General features: G+C 40.8%; 1 pseudogene; it reads left to right on the top strand.

The window, feature by feature from the left end:
• LOC141127690 (uncharacterized) overlaps positions 1-17,359 on the top strand; it is a 41,749-nt pseudogene extending 24,390 nt beyond the window's left edge.
• Positions 17,360-22,844: the final 5,485 nt, after the last annotated feature.

The raw sequence follows: 22,844 nt of genomic DNA, 5'->3' as shown, positions 1-22,844 counted from the left end.
AATGCACCATGGCCCCATTCATTTCTATTGTTGAGCCTTATTCTGCAGGAAGAAAAAAATATGGATCACTAACAGGTATGGATGTTGCTGTGGTGTCAACTTGACCTTTAAGGTCTATTCCCTCCCAGCTCTTAGCATTGCCCTATCATTCAGCTTCAGTGGGCTATAAAGACTCTTGCACTTGACAGGTGAATGACAGTGTCAGGCCTTAGTAAAAGGTGGTGACTAAACAGGGATACAGAGATTGAGCTGAAGATTAACAGAGGTGCTTTCAGGCACCACAAATTGCAGCATTTTTGAACTAATCTTACACTTTTTAGGCCAGAAGTGTGCTAAGATGTGTAATACTAACCTGCATTAAGTGCTATTATACAAACTTTTTATATCATAGTTTATGTTAAAGAGGATATAATAATTACCATGGATTGTAGGAATGATATTTGCTAACATAAACCCAATGTTCTATCCAGTAATCTCATATACACTATATGGACAAATATTTATTAGCACTTGTCCATCATTTCTATGTGAATTTGTTGACATCCCATTCTCAAATCATGGGAAGTAATATGGAATTGCACCCTTTTGCAGTTCTAAAAGCCTCCACTTTTCTAAAAAAGCATGTGCTAGGTGAGTAACTGATGTTTAATAAGAAGGCCTGACTCGCAATTGTCAGCCTAATTCTTTCCAAAAATGTTTATTGGGGATTAAAATCCAAACCCTGCCATGGCCTTTTATGCACCTATTAATAATGGGTGCAGTAGAAACACCTGAATGCAAAAAATTTGGTAGGAGGCCACAAAGTTCATAAAGTGTAATTAAACTTCAAGCTATTTTTTTGGTTTCCCATGCTGATTAAAAAGTAGCGAGTTGCAGAATAAATATAAAATAATATATACAGAATAAGATTGTTAACAAATGCTTCACAGTCCTTTAGACTGCATTCATACTTCAGCATTTTGAATCGCGGGCAGTTTTGCCCCATTCTGCCCGCAATTTCAAAGCGCCAAGGTGTGAATGACAAATGGCAGAACACACGGTTGAGATGCCATTCATTTGAATGGCGCCTTAAATCACGGTGCTGTTCTGCCTCGATTGTCGCTCGATAAATCGTGCTGCAATCGCGGTAACATGCATCGCGTGAAGCTTGTCGCTCAAAAAAAGTTCAGGAGCTGCTTTTGGGCAACATGCTTCATGTGAGGTGGGTTGCCATGATTGCAGCGCACTTTATCACGTGACAATCACAGCAGAACCTCACCGGGATTTTAGGTGCCATTCAAATGAGTGGCATCTCAAATGTGTGTTCTGCGATTTGTCATTCACACCTCGGCGCTTTGAAACCGCTGGAAGAATCGCAGCAAATCTGCCCACGATTCAAAATGCATAGGTTTGAATGCAGCCAATAATTTGGCTTTATAGAGCATATGACTTTTTTTGCATGAAGAGGGAAAAGGAGAGATGATGCTTCTTCCAGTTTGTCGTCCTCTTATTTGGCAAGCAGCCAATCAGCAGTATCTGAAGTCAAAACTCATGGCACTGTGTCTTGATATTGCTGTTATTTCATAATTCAATCAATTTAAAGGGACTTTAAGGACTCTATGTATAAAAAGTTTTCTGTCTGGATGTCCTCAGCACTCGCACAGGCATCACAACTATTCATTGTTTGTAATATGATCGCCAGTTTTATCTAGTGGCCATAATGTGGTGATTTTTAATTTTTTTATTGAGGTCCTTCAGAAAAACACTGCATTATTGCCACTAGATGGAGCTGATAATCATAGGTAATAATCATATTGCAAACAATACAGTAATAATTTGTTGTTCCTGTGTGGATGTCAAAGGTCTCTACACAACAAGTTTTCATACATAGACCCCTAAGTGATGTAATGGATAGTTTTATGACAGTTATAGAAATGGCATTGTTGCTGTACTGCTGCAGCAATGAACACATTGCTGATGAGTATCATCACTACTTTCTTGACATTTCAAAAGCAGAGTAGTACTTTAATTCAGGTACCAAGGACAGCACCTTTTGCATGCCATCACAAAATTTCTCAAAGAAACAAAATTTAGTTTATGGATTAACAACAAATGGCAGTGGACTGTGAAGAGCAGTTGCAGCTATAACTGGCCTTTAATACACATTTTAATCAACTACTTTTTACTGGCGTGTAACCACAGCATGTATTAAATAAAATTTAAAATACACTGAGTCACAATTTTAAAACCTACATGAAATAGTTAGAACATTTTAATTTGAACTGGGTTGCAAAGCAGCCATGCCTTTCAGAACAAGAATGAAAAAAGTTATGTAAATGTCTCACCAGAAGTCAAATCAACGTTTGCATTTTCAAAACCCTTACATGTTTACAGTGGACGATAAAATTATCCATATGTTATGTCTTCAGTTTTAATTTGAATTCCCTGAAATACAACATCAAACACATGCAGCAGTTTGACTGCAAGGAATTCTACTGGGAGGTAATTAGCTTCTATCACACAAAAACACCACTATTAAGTAATATCTGTCTGGATGTAAAATCTTATCTGCAGATGATTTGATGCTCTACAAAAGCCTTATTAAAAATTACTTATTCTAATGAAGCAGTTATAGTGTTTATTTTTTATTTTTAAGTTGACATAACAGATTCAAGTGTTGTCTATCCATTGATCTATGTTTATGTAATTTACGTTCTAGACTGTTGAGATATAGTTAAGAGTACCTATGATTCATATTAGCTTAAATGTTAATTTCTCGATTAGTGGCTACCACCAGCTCGCAGCCACTCTCCTGCCACAGCTTCAGGGGAAGGCCCAGGCTAGGAAGCAGATGTGGTTGTTGTCCTTGTAGTTTGTTCATGCTGCACAACCATTCAGACCTCATCAGAGAAGCAATAGCTAGGAGAAACGACAGCTGCAATGAATGAAATAGCCGCTGTCTTGCAGTTCACTTAGTGTAATGTGTAAATCAACCAATCAGAGACTTTGAAGTTGTAGTCAAATAAGAAAGTTCTGACATTGACATATGGCAATATAAGATCTTTCGTACTGGCTACAGTTTCAGGATGTCTGATTGGTTAAACATTGCGAATACATATTACATTTATGTATTAAACACTTCAATACCAGACTCTTTCACCCCCTTCCTGTCCAGGGCATGTTTAAGTTTTCAGAGCTGTCACGCTTTGAATGACAATTACTCAGTCATGTACCCAAGTTAAATTTTTGTAACTTGTTTTTAGACAGATAAAACTCTTTTGGTGGTATTTAATCACCACTGGGTTTGCTATATAATGACAAAACAAGTTTTTCTTAATTTCTTTGCAAAATTTTATAAGAGAAACTATATTTCTTCATGAATGTAGGCCAAAATGTATTCTGCTACTTTTTTGGGGTAAAAACCCAAATCAGTGTATGTAAATATTTTGTCTGTATGAAAGCTATAGAGTCTACAAACTATGGTATATATATTTGAAATCGATGAGTCCTGGTGTACTGACTACCTATGTAAATTCTCGAGGCCCTAAAATGCCAGAACAGTACGAATACCCCCCAAATAACTCCTTTTGGAAAGTAGACAATCTGAGGTGATTAGTAAGAGGCATGGTGAGTTTTTTTGAAGTTGTAATTTTTTGCCAAAGATTTTTAGAAAATTATGAATTAAGTATTTTTTCACAATTTAAACATTTAAACACATTATTTCTCACACAACATAGGCATACTTAAAATGACACCCCAAAAGGCATTCTGCTACTCCTCCTGGGTATGGCAGTACCACATGTGTGAGACTTTTTCACAGCCTAGATGCATTAGCACCTTTCAGCTTTCAAGGAACATAAATTACAGATCTAATTTATTGACTACCTATCAAATTTTTGGGGACCCTGGAGCAGCAGGGCAATGGAAACACACACAAAATGACCCCATTTTGAAAAGGAAACACCCCAAAGTATTTTCTAAGAAGCATAACTAGTCTTTTGAAATTTTTTTTTCACAAGTTTTTGGTAAACGCAGGAAAAAAAATTAAATGTATTTTTTCTACACAAAGTTGTTAATTAATAAGATATTTCTAACACACATCATAGGCCTACTTAGAATTACACCCCGCAACACATTATGCTACTCCTTCCGAGTACTGTATAGGGAAACCACATGTGTAAGACTTTTTTTTACATCTTAGATTCATAAAGGGTCCAAAATCCAAGGAGCATAAATTCTACATACATTATGCATCTGATTTACTGACTACCTATCACATTTTTGGAGGTTCTGGAGCAGCAGGACAGTGGAAACACCCATACAATTAGGACTAATGGTGAGTCTTTTGAATACTTCATTTTTGCCACAAATTTTGGGAAAATGCAGAAAGAAAATAAAAATTATTTTTCTGCACAAAGATGTCAATTGAATAAGATATGTCTCACATACAGCAAGGACATACTTAGATTTACAACCCCTTTTTTTTTTTTTGTAATATGCACATTTCTATAGATAAAGGGGGAGTGGGGAGGGGGGGGTATGTAAATTTGATGGTTTATAGGCACAGTGGAAATAATGGGGATAGCTCACCTCTTACTGGGTCCGGGGGGTGTAGTTCTGTTTTTCTCACCTTAAATAAATGTGGCCGGTCACTATAGAAGCCATAGGGGTAGGCCCAAAATTGGGCAATGGGGTAAAAAATAGTTGGGGGGTGGGGGGGGTGTATGGGTGGGGGGTGGGAGGGGAGGAATGTGTGTATGAGTGTGTGGCGGGGAGGGGGGAACGTTGATTTTGAAGTAAGGGTGGGAGAAGTAGGGGGAAGTTCAACCCACAAATATCACAGGAGTTACATTAAGAGGTGGTTTAATCTTGCTAAGGGATATAAGGATATAGGATCTATTGTTGCACGGCAGAGGTGGTTGTAATAGAACTTGGAACTTAAAAAAGAAGTTCACTATATGTTCCTGTAACAGTACTCCTGGGGAGTAAAAGATAATTTGAAAAGGCAGACGATCCTCTCTATGGCAGATAAGGGGAGGGTTCAGATACTCTGCCTGCAGGAGACACACCTGGATAAGGACTCAATTAAGATAATGGATCATAAAAAATTTCAGATACAGTATCACTCTACTCACACCTCGTATTCAAGAGGTGTGAGTATTTTGATAAAATCAGGGTTGGCTTTCTCCTGCAGCCAGAGTAAGGTGGATGTATTGGGACGGTATATCTTTCTCTATTGTATAATTGAGAATAGGAAATGTGTATTAGCTAACATCTATATCTCCCCCCATTTGGGAGGGAGGTTTTGGATGACCTAACTGGATTTATGGCGGATTTCTCAGGGGTCCCGGTAATAGCGGTTGGGGATTTCAACATGGCTATGAACAATGAAATAGACAGGTTCCCATCAAAAAAGCTGGGTAGAGGTACACCTAAGAGTCCTCTTTCACAATATTGTGATGAGGTGGGTTTGATGGACATCTGGAGAGAGAGGCATCCCGAGGTAAGACAATATTCCTGTCACTCCAGGACACATGCCACCCTGTCCAGAATAAATCTAGTGTTGGGCAATGAAGAATCGCTAGACATAGTGGAAGAAATAGTTTACGAGCCAAGGGGGATTTCGGACCACTCACCAGTGACGATTGATTTAAAGGGTGAGAGAGGCCTTAATAAGGGCGACTGGAAAGTAAATCCCTTCTGGCTCGAGATTATTGAGGATACAGGTACTGTCGTGGAAAGGTTGGTGGAATTCGCAAATTTAAATTTAGGCACTGCTCCATTAGGGATAGTTTGGGATGCCCTGAAGGCTTTTCTCCGGGGGATCCTAATTCAAAAAATATCCCACATTAAGAAACAATCACAAATGGAAGAACTAAAAGTCAAGGAGAGGGGTAGAAGAGCGGAAGAACGGTATGTTGAGGCACCAACCCCATCCAGATATGAGGCATGGGTAGAGAGGCAAAATGAGTATAGTAGAACGGTTTTGGAAAAGATGGAGAGGAAAAAAGTATTTCAAAAACGGAGGTTTGCCTGTGAGGGGGAGTGTGTAGGGAGGACCTTGGCCCTGATTATCAGTGCCAATGCCCTTCCAAATACCATACCAGCGATTGAAGGAAAAGAGGGAACAATAAAAAACACTAACCCAGAAATATTAGAGGAGTTCAGGGAATACTTTAAAAACCTATATAGTTCGGCACAGGAAGACGTGGCGGGGGAAATTAAGGATTTTTTTGGACAGCTAAAGTTAACCCCTCTTGCGAAAGAGGATCGGGAAATGTTGGAGGCCCCACTAACACTCGAGGAGTTACAAAGGGTTGTGGCAGATATGGCAAATCAGAAAGCCCCTGGCCCCGACGGCTTACCCATAGAAATATTCAAAAAGTATGGGGAGTTTTTGCTCCCCATGCCTTTGGAAGTGTTAAATGGCACTAGGAAGGACGATAATTTACCTGCGTCTATGACAGAAGCCACCATAATAATGTTGCTGAAGGAGGGGAAAAACCCGTTAGAAGTGGCATCATATAGACCGATATCATTATTATGTTCGGACGTGAAGATTCTGGCAAAGGCCCTGGCAACAAGGCTAAAGAAAATAATTCCAAAGCTAATCCATATAGATCAAACCGGGTTTATCCCGGACAGAGCTACAAGTACAAACATAAGACGAGTATATTTAAATATGCAGATCCCCACAGTAAATAGCGGTAAGAGAGCTCTCCTCTCGTTAGATGCAACCAAAGCATTTGATTGCCTGGAATGGCACTATATCTGGAAGGTGCTAGCGAAACTCCAATTTGGCCCCAGCTTTGTTCATTGGCTGAGTCTTTTATATGACAAGCCAAAAGCTAAGATCAGAGTCAATGGCGAATGTTCAGAATGGTTCCAATTAAGAAGGGGCACCAGGCAGGGGTGCCCTCTGTCACCCCTCCTGTTTGCCCTGGCAATGGAGCCGTTGGCTGCGGCCATAAGGGCATCTCAGGGGGTTCAGGGGTTTAAAAGAAGGAGGGGAGAGGAGAAAATAGCAATGTACGCAGACTATATTTTGTTGTTCCTGGGTAACACACAGGACTCATTAAGGACGGCCATGGGGATAATTGAGGATTTTTGCCATTTCTCCGGGTTAAAAATTAATTGGGAAAAGTCAGCAATATTACCCATAGACCCTCTGACGGAGCCCCTCCCGCACCAAATTCCACAAATTAAGGTAGTAAGTCAGTTGGAATACCTGGGGATTAATATCTCAAGGGATCCGGAGCATTATATTGCAGAAAACCTAGTTCCTTTAATGAAAAAACTTAAACAGAAATGTCGGGTGTGGGGACAGTTGCCTCTTTCGGTCGCCGGGAGCTGTAATCTGATAAAAATGGTTTGGATGCCGCAAATTCTATATATTTTACACAACTCTCCTGTTTGGATTACTAAACGTTGGTTTAATCAAATTGATAGCCTATTTAGAGAGCTGATTTGGAAGGGTGGGGCAGCAAGGATTGGCTTGCAGACGCTTCGGCGACCGGGAGAGAAGGGTGGGTTGGGAGTGCCGGATCCGGGATGCTATTTTTTGGCATCTCACATCCAGCATTTGGGAGGGAGTAACAGACTCGGTAATTGGGTAGCGGGGAACAACGTTTTATTAAACAACACTAATCATGATTCCATAGTATAAGCACTGGAGGCGGACTCCTTTGACACTAGATGTCCCACCACCCGGTTGATGGTCAAGAGCTGGACTAAGGTTAAAAAAATAATGGGATATGTGGATTTCTCGGAATTCTCCCCATTATGGGAAAATAGCAAGCTCAATGAGTTAAAAATAATGGGGGAGATTGAGGATTGGGATCGGCAGGGCATCCATTATTTACCGCAGCTTTATAAGGCTGGGAGATTAAAAACATTCCAGGAGTTAGTGATTGAATTTGCGATCCCCAACTGATCATTCTACAGATACTTGCAATTAAGGCATGCCCTAGATGCACAATTTAATGGTAAGGAGCCATTATGGAGTGATATGACCTCTTTGAGAAAGCTGATCGATGCAGAATTCACGAAAGGCTTAATTTCCCATATGTACAGTAGTTTGAGAGTTTCGGTCCAGGGAGACAGGGCGGAAGACAAAAATAGGAAGAAATGGGAGGAGGAGGTTGGGCCAATGTCAGACAGTCAATGGGAGTATGTTTTGTCTTCTGGACCTAGGGTCTCCCTCTCCCCATCACAGGCAGTATCTCACCTATATATGATATATAGGGTGTATTTCACACCACTAAAGATGTTTAGGATGGGGAAGAGGGTAGATGCGGGGTGCCAGAAGTGTGGAGGAGAGAGGGGAGATCTGTTGCACATGTTCTGGCGTTGCCCCAAATTGTACAGATATTGGAAATGCATAGTGGACAGGATAAATTTCATTTTTAAGACATCATTGAACATGGGTACCAAGACCTGTCTACTGGGCCTGATGGAGGAACAACAGCTCGCAAGGGACACACAGACCGCAATAGTTAGGTGCCTGTTTCAAGGGAAAAAGCTCATAGCTAAGAACTGGCAGAGAAAAGAACCCCCGACGTTCGAAGAATGGGTGAAAGAAGTAAAGGAGGAAGTCAGTAGAGAGAAATATATATATAAGAAAAGAAGTAATTACAAAAAATTCGAGAAAATATGGGAGCATTGGGTGATGTGGGAGGAGCATAGAATGAATGGTGGTGGGGGAGAATGAGGTATAGGAGGGTTGGGGGGAAGGGAGGTGGAGGGGGATTTAATGGTGGGGGTAGGGGGATGGATAGGGAAAAAGGGGAAAAATCTTGAATATCCCTTTGATAAAGGAGGGTATTTTATTGATGTTCGTTTTCTTTGCTTATTATGTGGACTACTGTACAAATGTGGTAAATGTAAGGACTGCGTAGATGCTGGATATGTCAGTCCCTGTTTGTGAGTTGTTCTTTTTTTTTAATGTGATTTTTTTCAATAAAAAAGGATTAAAGTTAAAAAAAGGAAAAAAAAAAAAAAAAGATTTACAACCGAAAACACATTCTGCTACTCCTGAGTATGGCAATACCACATGTTTGAGACTTTTTCAGTGCAGGACTGATTATGTACCAGACATTGTATCTTGTGTATCATACAAATCAACCAATTGTACCAAAGGCAATGTACTGTAATGGTCGCCTTTATATGAGTGGTCAGGGATAATAGCTTAGTGTAGTGACATCTATAGCAGTCCCAGTTCCTATAAGCCAAGCAAGCCTAGCCTACTGTTTGTGGGTGGCCCCAGGAATGCCACCTTCACTGGCCAGGAAGTACAGGACGCTAAATAAAGGAAGAAAAAAATAGTTCATGTGGTTCCAGGATTGCAGCTGTCCTCAGGGGATGGCTGAGACTGGGATCATGCAGGAACAGCCCTAACCTTGCAAGTCAGTTGGATGTGCAGATTGGTTGGTTCAGTTCACAGACTATTTGCCTTGAGTAAATCAACCCCAATGACTGCAGTGGCAGTGTTCAGGGACACTGTAAACGGCGTGGTGATGATCTGGGTCACTTTAACTGACCTGAGAAAAAATGTCTGGCATGGTGGTGATCAGAGACACTGTAACCGGTATGGCAGTGATCAGGGAAACTTTAACAGGGTGGCAGTGATCTGGGGCACGGTAGTTGGTGTGGTGGCGATCATGGACAATGACTGGTGTGGCGGTGATCAGGGACACTGTAAATGGTGTGGCATTGATTAGGGACAATATGACTGGTAAGGCGGTGAACAGGGATACTGTGAGTGAGTGGTGGTGATTAGAGACACTGATTGTCTATATTTTTTTAATACTGACATATATATATATATATATATATATATATATATATATATATATATATTTATTTTTTTACAATTTTTCTTTTCTTTTACATAATGTCACCAGAGTATCACAGTGTCACCAATCTGACATTGTACTACTCTGAGCAGGGGACTATAATTGCTTATTACAGTGATGATAACTGTAAAGGCAATCATTTTACCTGTCCTGTGTGGCTTTCATTCATGACTCATTGTTTACTATTGTGATTGCAGTGATTGGCTACAGCTATCTAATAGTGATTGGCACTGTACCATGTGATCACTGTGACCAATCACAGAGATCACTTTAGCAATAAAATCATGATAGTTTACTTGTGATCATGTGACCGGTGTAATTGATCATAGCGATCACCTGGTACATCAGCCAATCACAGTGGCCTGGTACCTAGCACAGTTATCCACTGTGTCCACCAGACAGAGCGCACTGCTGCATGTCAACAGGAGGACGTACCTGTAACTCCTCCTAGAAACACAGTGCACCTGCCCAGCCATTTATCTACATCTACTGGCTGGGCTGGAAGAAGTTAAAAGAAAGTAAGATAACATGAACATAGAGAGAAAGAAAAGAGATAGAGAAACAATGAAAATGATAGAGCGAGAATAAGAATAGAAGAGAAAGCTATAATGAAGGGGAGCGAACCATAGAGAAAGAAAATGAAAGAAAGTGAATGAGAGAAGGAGAAGGAATGAGAAGAAGAGAGAAAGATAGAGCCAAAGAGAGAAAGAGAAGAACGAAGATGAGAGAGAAAAATACTGAGTAATAATGAGAAAAAACTATTTTTTTCAATAATTTTTGTAATTAAATTATGCAACTATGTAACTATATTTTTAACTAATATCTTCCTTGTTAATACATTTTTAATGTGTTTTTTGCATACCCATATATCATTTTTGGTAAAACAGAGATATTTAACTAGGTTAAACACACACCCAAAGAAACATCATTATAGTACACTGGACATGTGTAGCAGATCCAGTCATTCTGCCATGCTGCTGAGATCCCACTCCCCAACAATTCTTAGGCCCTGATTAATCAAAGTTGGATTTGCTGTGTACACAGAGCAGCTCTGGCAGCTACTGTTGTAACAAAATTAAAAAAATGAAAAAACTCTCTGATTCTGTGAACACTGTTCATATGGAAAATAGAAAGAAATGTAAAATTTTTTCCCTTTGTGTCCATTCTATTTCTTTCATCTGGAGATCAAACTAAGTTGCACTTCAATCTGCAGATGATGTCTGTTAACCACTTAAAGGGGTTGTAAACCCTCATGGTTTTTCACCTTAATGCATTCTATGCATTAAGGTGAAAAACGTTTTTTAGTGCTGCAGCCCCCCAGCCCCCCCATTTTACTTACCTGGATGCTGTCATCCTCCGTCCGGAAATGAGCACACCATCTGTAGCTGGTGTCTCATGTCCCGATTGGATAGATTGATCGCAGCACAGCCATTGGCTTCCACTGCTGTCAGTTAAATCCATTGAACACGGCACCGGGGGTGGGGCCGAGTCCTGCATTCTGTGTGAATGGAAAAAGATGCGGGACTCCGGAGCGCACCCGCAAGCCGCTCTGGAACCCCAGAAGAGGAGGTTCGGGGCCACTCTGTGCAAAATTAACTTTACAGTGGAGGTATGACATGTTTGGTAATTAAAAAAACAAGGGTTTACAACCCCTTTAAGGACCGAGCCTCTTTCTGAGATTTGGTGTTTACAAGTTAAAAACATTTTTTTTGCTAGCAAATTACTTAGAAAAAATATATATAATGTTTGGGGGTTCTAACACCCTAGAGAATAAAATGGCAGTCCTTGCAATATTTTCTGTCACACCATATTTGCTCAGCGGTCTTACAAGCACACTTTTTTTTGAAAAAATAAACTTTTTTGAATTAAAAAATAAGACAACAGTCAAGTTAGCCCAATTTTTTTAACATTGTGAAAGATAATGTTACGCTGAGTAAATTGATACCCAACATGTCACACTTCAAAATTGCGGCCGCTCGTGGAATGGCGACAAACTTTTACCCTTAAAAATCTCCATAGGCGACGTTTAAAAAATTCTACAGGTTGCATATTTTGAGTTACAGAGGAGGTCTAGGGTTAGAATTATTGCTCTCGCTCTAACTATTGCGGCAATACCTCACATGTGAGGTTTGAACACGTTTTCATATGCGGGAGCTACTCGCGTATGCGTTCGCTTCTGCATGCAAGCTCGGCAGGACAGGGCGCGTTTAAAAAAAATTTTTCCTTATTTATTTTACCTTTTATTTTTTATTTTTAACCTGTTCTTCTTCTTAAAAAAAAAAAAGTGTCACTTTTATTCCCATTACAAGGAATGTAAACATCCCTTGTAATAGAAAAAAAGCATGACAGGACCTCTTAAATATGAGATCTGGGGTCAAAAAGACCTCAGATCTCATATTTACACTAAAATGCAATAAAAAAATAATAATAATTAAATGTCATGTGAAAAAAAAAAAGTCCCTTTAAGAGCTATGGGTGGAAGTGACGTTTTGACATCGCTTCCGCCCTGCAATGATATGAAGACACGTGGGGGCCATCTTCCCCTCACTTGTCTCCATGCCTAACAGAGAGAAGAACCGATTGCCAGGGCCATCAGTAGCGAAGGGCACCGGAGCGCAGCAGGAGGGGGGCCCCTCTCCCGCCACCGATAAAAGTGAATCCGCCGAAGAGACCACTTTTATCTGAAAGCGGACTGCCTGCTGAAGAAGAGGATACCAGGGTTATGGCAGTAGCTAGCTACTGCCATAACAACGATAATCCTCTTCAAAGTAGCGACGTAAAACAACGGCGGGCGGTCCGTAAGTGGTTAAAGCAATCTGACAAGTTAAAACAACGTTTATGGGGTTTTTATTTTTTAAATAAAATGTTCTTTTGTTTAACCCTGTAATAACCATTAGCTTACTCTAATCAACTCCTAATTTCCCTTCTCTATTCAACTATTATAAACTATAATATCAATATCATACTTTTAGTGTCATTTTAAACAGGACAAATTACAGAATAAAATGTACACATTTTATCAACAGTAACTATTTATAAACTAACATTGGTCAAAAAAGAAAAAGTGTGCTTTCTTTAGTTTTGTTATGTTTTAATGTGTGGCAGTATGGTACCCTGCCAGGGTCTAAATAGAGGCTATAACCCAGGATTCTCAACCAGGCAAGTTGACGGGCTCCGGTGGGTGTTCTTAATGCAGAGGAAACTACTTTTTCAGTTTCCTCATTGTTTTGTAAAGTCAGTTTTGGGACCTGGGGCCTGGAGATTTCTTAGAGATCCGAGTGGGGTGAAATCTCCAATCTTGGGTCCAGGTTTTGCGAGCAGCCTGCACACTGATTGCACAGGTGTGTGCAGAGCTTTTAGTAGTGACCTGACCATAGTTCCTGGCTATGCCCTGGAGGACCGGAGGTCATTGCCCAGCAATCAGGAGAGCTCCACCTAGGAGAGAGGTGGAAGCCAGAGTAGAAAGCCCAGATTTGGTGTGCGAACAGTCTGTAGAAGACAGACAAGGGCCTGGAGTGTAAGGCCAGAGCAGCAGTACACATGAGCAGAAATTCCGCCAGCAAAAGTCCGATGAGAGCTTTTGGTCCGAAAATACGACCGTGTGTATGCTCCATCAGACTTTTACTGGTGGAATTCCAGCCAGCAAAAGATTGAGAGTATGTTCTCAATTTTTCGGTCGGAAAATGTTCCGATCTGAAATTCTGATCGTCTGTACCAATTCGACGTGCAAAATTCCTACACATGCTCGGAAACAATTCGACGCATGCTCTGAACCATTGAACTTCATTTTCTCGGCTCGTCATAGTGTTGTATGTCACCATGTTCTTGACGGCCAAAAGTTCAGCGAACTTTTGTGTGACCGTGTGTATGCAAGCCAAGCTTGAGCAGAATTCCGTCAGAAAAACCATCCAAGATTTTTCCGACGGAAATTCCGCTCGTGTGTGGCATAAGAGATATGTTGAAAACCCCCTGTGTGGGGAAACTGCTGAGTTTTACTTTTAAACTTTCTTTTAATAAAATTGGGCCAGAAAAGCCCTTAAAAAGATGAGAAGCAAGTGGCGGTGTCCTTATAGCTCTACTGTTTGATGCTATTTCTCACAATTTTCTAAGCATTTTTGCAAATTTTGAAAAGAAAGCTTTGCTTGTCCTTAAAGAAACAACATATCAAAAACAAAAATACATTACTTATCTTAGGTAATGGCAAATTTATTGCCAAAAACAGGTCCATAGCAGAACTGTAAAAATAATCTGGTCCTTAGGGGGTGTGAGAGGGCAAGTGGTTAAATAATATCTAAAGTCAGAACCTTTTTTAAGTTTTAGGTTTTTATTGCTTCCTGTGTTCCCACTGGGAAGATTCACCCTCATGTTCTGTCCTGGGACTGACCATTTTCACCACGACTGAAAGGGAGGAAGAATCCAACATTTTGAATTGTCATTGGAAGAGAAATTGAGTGTAAATCTTCCAATAGGAACATTTGTTGCATGGGCCACTATCTAAGCGAATTTCTCCTCACTGTGTAGAGATTTCCTCCAACTTCTTGTATTAGCTACAGACTCTACCCAAAACCATTTTTCATTGTAAAGAGTTTATGCTTCTTTGACATTGTAGCTCTCTGTATCCATATTTTTACCTTTTCACCCTCACCTATTAGGGATGGTTTAAGTTCACCACTGCAATGGGTTGGAGGTAAGTCCAGTAAATAGCTTTTGCTCTTGGTCAGCTGAATCACAAGAGCCTACAATTTGAGAGAATAGATAACATATCCCACTTTCTGTAAAGTGTTTCTTTTTATTTCCAAAAAGCTTTTAATTTTATCAATAAACACAGTTTCTTTGCTTCAATCAGCTGACTGTGCCCAGTTTCCTTAAGCCTCGTACACACGATCAGATTGTTTGCCAACAAAACCGTAGAATTTTGTCCGAAGGGCGTTGGCCCAAACTTTTCTTGCATACACACGGCCACACAATTGTTCGCCAACAATTACAAACGTAATAACTTACTAGACGTACTACGAGCCGATAAAAAGGAAGCTCAATAGTCATGCGTCACCCTTTGGGCTCCTTCTGCTAATCTCGTGTTAGTAGAAGTTTGGCAAGTGTCGATTCATGCTTTTCAGCTCGTGCTTGTTAGTTCATTTCTGATTTTCAGCTCATGCTTGTCAGTTCATTTCTGTTTTTCAGTGCTTGCTTGTCAGGTCGTTTCTGATTTTCAGTGCGTTCTTTTCAGTTCGCTTCTGATTTTCAGTGTGTGCTTGTCAGTTTGTTTCTGATTTTCAGGTCACGCTAGTCAGGTCCTTTCTAGTTTTCAGTGCATGCTTGTCAGTTCATTTCTGAACAGCTGTTCGTCTACTAGCCATGTGGCGTTCTCAACGAAGAGATCGGTCTTGGAGTTATTGCTTTGATCCAAGTCCAGTCCAGGAACAGGAGGAAGAGGAGTTCTTGGACCAAGAATTGGTTGCTTAATCGTAACCAATTCTCTCATATGCCTTTGCTGCAGGAGCTCCAGGAGAATAATCCTGATGATTTCAGGAATTATCTCTGGATCACCGAGCCCTGCTTTCACTGTCTATTGGCATTGCTTACCCCCTATTTTAGTAAGCAGGACACTTGCATGCGTCAAGCTATTACTCCTCAGCAAAGGCTTGTCACCACCTTGCGGTACTTGGCGACGGGGAGAAGTCTCCAGGATCTGAGTTCACAACTGGGATCTCCCCTCAGGCTCTAGGAATCATTATTCCAGAGACCTGTTCTGCCATTATCCAAGTCCTGCAGAAGGAATGTATTCGGGTAAGTTTTAGCCTTTAACATCACATTCTATGTATTTAATGTTTGCTAATGTATTATATTAATTTCTTCATTCCATAATTACCATTATTGTAATATGCTGTGAATGTCCTCTTTGTCCTCATGCATGCTGTAAGCTTTTAATGCTCCTTTTTTGTCCTTCATGCATATTTGCCTTCACTAACCTCCCCAGCATGCTATCCTGGGTCCATACACACCTAGCCCAGTAACTTAACAATGTATTTTGTTAGCTCATTTTTGTGCTTACCCTAAACACCCCCTAAAATGTGTACAAATGTTATTGTTGTCCTTAAAAATTAAGGCAGAGTGCAAGAGGCCATTTTTTTGAGGCACAAACTCATTTGGAACCCCCCCCCCAAATGCTAACTCAGCCGATACCAATACTCTATCTGCTGACTTTGCAAAACCCATACACACTATACCTCTTTTGTGGTCATATTTCTGGATGAATTCATCAAAGCATGTAGTGCAAGTGCCTGCCTGAATCCCTTCAGATGGTACTGTTGAAAGTTTTTGTCTCCTATTATCTTGATAGGTATTTTTTGAATGTAATGTGCTTCAGTTTGGACAGTGTGTATCCATATTTTTGGATTATGACACTTCTCACCTGTCCAGTGGGCTGCCAATAGTGTAAGTAAGGAGGGGCTGGCCAAAGTATTACACATTATTTAGGCATTCAGCTCTCATGGAAGTGGAGAGGGTTACCTGTCCAAAACATCTACCCATCCCCCACCATAACATTTTTAGAATGGGCCACCAGAGGGGGTGAGGAATCTGATAAGTTGACCTTACACTTTTGACTTTAAATATTCACTTAAATAAATGTTATACTTATGTTGGCCAAGGATGTTTGTGTCAAATCTGCTCGCAATGTTATGTGCAAAAGTAGTATTTTTTTTTCTTGTTTGACTCCATAGTTTCCTTCGAACCCACAGGAATGCCAGGCTGTTGCAGCCCAATTCTAACATCAGTGGGATTTTCCCAACTGTGGTGGGGCAATTGATGGGAAGCATGTCCGTATTGTCCCACCACCCAACTCGAGCTCTTATTATTATAATTATAAGGGCTTTTGCAGCATAGTGATGCTAGCGGTAGTGTCTGCAAATTAAGAGTTCCTGTACCTGGATGTTGGGAAGAATGGCCGTAACTCAGACGGAGGAGTGATTGCACAGACCGAATTCTACCGTCGGCTACAGAATGGCAACTTACATTTGCCACCTCCTGAGGAGAATGTCGAGGGCCTCAATTTTGTATTTGTTGCAGATGAGGCCTTTGCTCTGGGGGAACATCTTATGAGGCCCTTTCCTATGAGGAACCTCACCCCAGAGCAGAGGATCTACAACTACAGGCTCTCTCGTGCCCGAAGGGTTGTTGAAAATGCATTTGGAATACTATCCAGTCGGTTCAGGCTGTTTCTAACATTGATTAACCTGGCCAAATACAAGCTAAACCATGTTGTATTGTGCTGCTGCATACTACACAATTACTTAGGAATTACTACACAATTACTTAGGAATGTAAGCAGTTACCTTGCCTCACTTCCAAGTGAGGTTGACTTTTTAATGTCAGGCCCAGCTGATCCTGCTGTGATGACGGCTCTGGAAAGTGGCTGTGCTGGGTTGCCCTCCCAAACTGCCCGAGATGTCAGGCAACAGTATATGGACTCCTTTGTGGGTAGAGGGGCAGTGGCTTTGCAGCAAAATGTTGCTGTTCATGAATAAATTTTTTATTTGATACTAAACTCCTATTTCATTTGAATTACTGTTTGTGTTTCTTATCTGTCTCCTAGGTTCTGAAATGGCCTTAATTTTGGCCATTTTCTTCAATAGTGCAAAATAACTTATTTGCTCCATGAGGTGACAATCTCTTCTTCAGCTAACTATTATGTTGTGCTGTGGGTCTGCTACACACCCACAATGTTATTTTTGTTAATGTATGTAATGCATTAATGTTAAAAATATTCAGCCTTTTCAACTCCTATAATTAATTGCTTTGAGGCTCTAAAATTGCCTAAGTTTCCAACATTTTAGAGCACATTGTCACTGTAACTACACCATCTTAACAAATACACTGGTATTGCGTGTTGAAATAAGAAGCCACACATTGTTTTAGTATAAAACATTTTACTCCAAGCACATCCACATGTGCATTCTAAAAGGTTTTTGAACAAACCAACATCTTGGTGTATAACATGTATGTTTGCCATTATTTTGCCTTTTTTTGGGGCTAAACAGGCATGTTTAAACTCAAACTCCCCAACTCAGGAACTTACAAAGTTCGACTTTGCTAAAGTGAAGGCCATATGAGACATTAGTATCCCAAAACTATGTTGATGTTGCCTTCCTCAAATGGGGTGATCTCACCCCTCTAAAAGCCAAAATTTGAAGCCACATACACATAGAGACATAACTGTTAAATGTCCCTTATGATCCCCTGCCTAAAATGTGTGTAGGTACAAACAGGTTATTTGCTAAAGCCCCAAAACACACAGTGCAGTGCACTTGTAGTGCAAAGTGGATTGGCCTTTCAGAAATAACCCCCAGTGTTTCAACATGTGCTAGCTCCCATCATGGAGGATCAATGGACATGTTTCGGGGGTGCAACCTTTTCCTCTCACCTACTTTAGTTTGGAGGAAGGGGTTGCACCCCCAAAATGTGTACATTGAAATCCCATGATGGGAAATAGCACATGTTGACACACTGTGTTTTGGGGCTTTAGCAAACTAGATGTAGGAAAAGACACACATTTTAGGCATGGGATCATGAGGGAATTCAGAATTTTGTGGCCCAATTTGTGTGCATCTTCAATTTTTGGCTTTGCGATTCTTAAAAACACATAAAGATTACAATTAAAAAATTACTTGGGGCAGTGTTTCACAACTCTCCTTCTCCAGATGCATTTCTAGGTCATGTTTTCTATATTTTTTGTTTTTGGCACAGGTGATGATGTCCTTTTCAAGGTTAGTAATTCACACAGTCCATTTTAGCCTGCGGAAAATAAAGAAAACAGGACCTGGTGGTGCACCTAGAGAAGTGGAGTGGCTAAACACTGACCTCAGACACTATAAAGAATAGGTTCATATTGGAGCGATTTGTCAGGCAAATTGATCGATAAAATTGCATGACAAGTTGCTGCCTATTTGAGGCAATGGCACTGTTCCAATCGGTGTGACACTGATTTAGCGGCACCACAGCAATTTGCAAAATTAGTTTCTGCACTACTTTTTCCAATTTGAGGTGCGACGTCAATAGACATCTGTGCATGAAGCCACACAAATGTCTATCAAGTTGCACCTGAAATTGCACTGACCTTGCTACTTTGAAATCGCGCTACTTCAGGTGAAGTAGTGCAATTTCAAAGTGGCATCAATGTGAACCGGGGCTTAAAGGTAATAAAACCATGTGAAATCTTGCCCTCGAACATATTGAGGGGGGAGGTGAAAAGTGAAATGAGATTCTTCACCCGCTTACGCCAATTGTGGGCCACGTATTTCGCTCCTGTCCGTTTCCTACCAACTTGTCCTCATATGATGTATCCTATAATTAACGCTACCAGTTTAAATTTGTTATGCACTGTTATATTGCTATATGACAACTGTTCTTTTTTTTTGTATATGCTGCCTTTCATATACTGAATAAAAACTTTTTTGTGAAAAAAAAAAAAAAAGAAATAATACAACATACATTAATTCCTCCCAAGTCACATATGTTTCTAACATTCATTTTGCTGCATTAGTTGACCAACCTTGCACTGGGGACAATGTTTGCTCATGACTAGTGGACTATACCATGCTGCACTGTGGTTTATTTCACCTTAAAAATGCATCGAAAAGGGAAGGTGATGTCATTTTACAGAGGGGAAACACTGGACAAGTGCCAACATTGAAAAACTCATGCAGTTTCCCCCCACCCCTCTTGTCTCCTATGGGATAGGGGATATATGAGGCTCATTCTAGCAGGCCTGACTCTGTGTGACTTTGATCCCCGGGGCCTCTCCTCTACCCATGTCTACCCTGGCAAGGCTGCATTAATGGGCACTGATGAGCCAGGCAGAAACCAGAAAGTGTTCTTTACCCCTTAAGTTCCGCCCTAAGCCCAAGGCCTTTGGCCCATGTAGAATCACCCCTGTCAGTGGCTAAATGAGTGTGTTTTAAGTTTAACTTACGATTTTGGGGTGAAGATGGCCTTGAAGTCTCCCCTGTTGGGGCCCGGGCGATTTGTCCCCTCTGGTGGCTTGTCTGTAGCCTCCATTTTTTGTGGTTCCCTGTTGAAAGAAGTTGGGTACTCCCCATATGTGTTTTCCATATGTACCGGAGTTCTATGATTGTGTATCTTTGCATACTGTATTGCAAAAATTTTTTGTCTGTATCACACCTCCTGTATCCCTTTGTATCCCATGTATATTCACCCTGTGTACTGCAGATCTGTTTAGGTCTATACCTTAATAAATACCTAATTTCATTTCAAATTCACACTCCTTATACTCCTTATTACTCTTGAGTAGGTTCTCCCTTTAAAGTCCCGCAAGAGGAACACATTTCCATTTGTCCCTGTTGAAAGAAGAGTCAAAAAATATTTTTTACCCAAAAAATGGCAAAAAAATAAAATATTCAAATGTTCAATCTGCTTTATATTTAATTTCATGTTTTCAGAAATTCAGACAAAGATTAGAGAAAACATGATCTAGAATTTTAAAAACCTACTAGAAAGCACATATACAGACAGCTAATTTACACATATACATATTGTTTAGATACAAATCTTGCTTACTTTTTTTGATTATGTGATGGATCATCTGCTCTTACTCGCGGTGCTTTAAATCTGACCATCGATTTCGGATTTGGTCCTTCGTTTGACCAAAAATTCAACCTCCAAAACAGCAAGGACCTTCTCCAAAATGAGGTCCTTTCGACTGTTGGGCCTTTCATAGTTGCGCAGCTTGCAATCGTAGTCATGCTTCTCAAGGTTACGCACCATCTCCACCATCTCAGCCTTGTTTATGGAGGTGGCTTTGTGCCTCCTATAAGATCCACCACCGCGGGGATGCCTGGAATCCTCAGAATCCGCCATGCTGTCACACTCCAAAATCTTCCGCCATGTGTGTCGCATGCAGATGAGAAATGGTCACGCCCCAGTGCCATGACGCACTGAGAGCGGAGTATATGTGCAGTGTATATAAAGCCATAACGTGGTTGATGTCACAGCCGTAGGAACGATCTGGGAGTGGAGGATGAACAATCAACATCACCAAAAGGATATACATAAAACAAAGATACAATTGTAAATTAGGGCATCAGTGGTTTGTGGCCTATACTGCTTATAGATTGAGGCCTATATCGGGACCAGATTATTAGTTTAGCCTGACATTAGGGTTTGTCTTGTGTTGTGTCTTGCAGGCACAATGGTGGATAAATTCACAGTGCCAGACTTTTTGCCAGAATTTATACAGCAGTATTGGGAGCTGCCATGTCTATTGCAAGTCAAAAGTAGGGATTACTCCAATAAAATCAAGAGGAAGGCAGCGATGGAGAAACTGTTGGAATTGGTGAAGCCTCTGTATACCACAGCAGACATCAGTTATTTGAAGGCCAAAATTGGTAGCCTGCGTAGTACATATAATAGGGAGCGCAAGAAAGTCATGGAATCCCAGAGATCGGGAGCATCAGCAGATGACATATATGTCCCCAGGCTGTGTTACTACCTCAGCCTGCATTTTTTTCAGACCAAACAGAACCACGCCCATCACTCTCAATGCTTCCTTTCACATTGGCTGAGGCCACAGCTCCGGAGGTCCACCCTGGTCCTTCTACACAGGAAGAAGATGTGGATGAGCCCAGCTTGACCCAGATACAGCATTGTTGAACATATTTGTAGACAAAAATTGAATGATGTTAACTAGACGTTATTGATCCCAAATCTCTGCCTTAACAAAGTGGTTTACATACCAATAGACTTTAGTGACCAAAAATGATTGGGACAAGAATGAAAAATGCTGGGGTCAGAATGATAGTGTTTTCTATTTGTCAACATTCAATTTGCAACAGTCATGAGCTCAAAATTGTGTGTGATTGATGACCAAAAAACCACAAATATGTCCCATTTTCATACACAGGAAAGTCTCAGTCAGGACAATCCCATGCCAAGCAGCCAGACGGAGTCACAGTTTCTTCCCCTACGCCCTCCTACTAAAAGGAAGACCAGATACCTGGATGACGCTGTAGTTGCCTTCTTCAGGCTTGCAACAACTGCCATTAGCATGTCCCCGGATGCACAGGAGGCATTTGGCTGCCTGACCGGCAATAAGCCGAGGGATATGGAGGAGGACCAACGCAGTATGTGTGAGGAGCTGATCCTGAAGCTCCTCAACAAAGGGAGGAGGGGCCAAATTACACAGAAGATCCACATCTGTGATTTAGATCACAATCCTCCACCACCTCCACAGACACCACAGCCACCCCACCCACCACAGCAGCATGGCAGACAATGGCAAATGCAGCCCCAACATCCCCAACAAGCCCACTGGGCTGGGGATTTTCAGCCCTACAATTTGTAATTTTCTTTTTTTTAAATTATGATTTGAGTTGTTCTACTTTTTTGTGCAGAGAATGCATTTTTTATTTAATTTAGTTTATTTGTGTGGAAGGAAGCATTGAGAGTGATGGCCTGGGTTCAGTCTGGTCTGGCAAAAAATGCAGGCTGTTGTAAGAGCACAGCCTGGGGACATATATGTCATCTGCTGCTGCTCCCGATCTCTCGGAGTCCAGGACCGTATTGTGCTCCCTATTAAATGGACTCCTCAGGTTACCAATTTTGCACTTCACATAATTGATGTCTGCCCTGGGGTACAAACGATTCACCAATTCCAACTGTTTCTCCATTGCTGCCTTCCTCTTGATTTTTATATGACCTTGTGCTCCCTTTTGAATAAAAAATATTTAGTTTGAAAAATACTTGGCTATGTGTTTTACTTAAAAAGGACAGTTTGTGAGTAGGCAGGTACATTTCAAAAATACAATGTCAAATTAACAAGGGACACCAACATAGTTGTATCTTTGAGCTTAAAAACTATGAGATAATAATGGCGTTGTGGTAACTTGAACCAAAATAAAAAAAATATATTATTCTGGATATCACTAGAAAAAAAAAAACATTTGAAATACGTTTGGCAGAACTCTGTCAATATCACCAGAAAAGCAGCTTCATTAT

Source organism: Aquarana catesbeiana, linkage group LG01 (assembly GCF_042186555.1).
Source record: "Aquarana catesbeiana isolate 2022-GZ linkage group LG01, ASM4218655v1, whole genome shotgun sequence".
In the NCBI taxonomy this organism is placed as follows: Eukaryota; Metazoa; Chordata; class Amphibia; order Anura; family Ranidae; genus Aquarana; species Aquarana catesbeiana.
Note: the sequence above shows the minus strand (reverse complement) of the source record. Positions and strands in the feature narration are given on the sequence as shown.